This window comes from Macadamia integrifolia, chromosome 10 (assembly GCF_013358625.1).
Source record: "Macadamia integrifolia cultivar HAES 741 chromosome 10, SCU_Mint_v3, whole genome shotgun sequence".
Taxonomy (NCBI): Eukaryota; Viridiplantae; Streptophyta; class Magnoliopsida; order Proteales; family Proteaceae; genus Macadamia; species Macadamia integrifolia.
In genome coordinates, this window is record NC_056566.1 from 21,500,998 (window position 1) to 21,501,462 (window position 465).

The 465-nt window shown below is 33.5% G+C and overlaps 1 protein-coding gene across 1 annotated transcript in view; it reads left to right on the forward strand.

The window, feature by feature from the left end:
- Nucleotides 1-465, forward strand: part of LOC122090763 (ATP-dependent Clp protease proteolytic subunit-related protein 1, chloroplastic) — a 7,053-nt gene that overhangs the window by 1,459 nt on the left and 5,129 nt on the right. The window lies entirely within an intron of this gene.

Below are 465 nucleotides of genomic sequence, written 5' to 3' on the forward strand. Positions count from 1 at the left end.
TTTTTTTTTTTAATGAGGTGGGGGAGGTGCTAGTTTTAATATTATGTCGGTACTAAATGTGAACTTACTAATTATGAGTACAAGTTGACTGGTCTAAAAGGATAAGTAAGGCTTTGTTGACTCAGCTCCATTGGAAATCAAAAGGAGATGAGGTCGATTTGTATGGAAGGAAGAAGAGATGATAAGAATTAGGTTTCGGATACCAATCACGTATGCACTGCTCAAATTATCTCCAATTGATAAGGGGTGTATTGTATATAAAGATCTTCTATGATCTCTATATTGACTCATAAAAGCACTCCTAATTAGACTCAATAAAGTAAATAAACTCAAAAAAGAACTCTATCTAGCTATTAAGTATTCTAATCTAACTCAAACATTTGACTACCAATCCTGTGAATTTACTTTATACCCATTTTATGAGCTTATAAATTATGCTCATTACAATGTGAACACCCCCCCCCC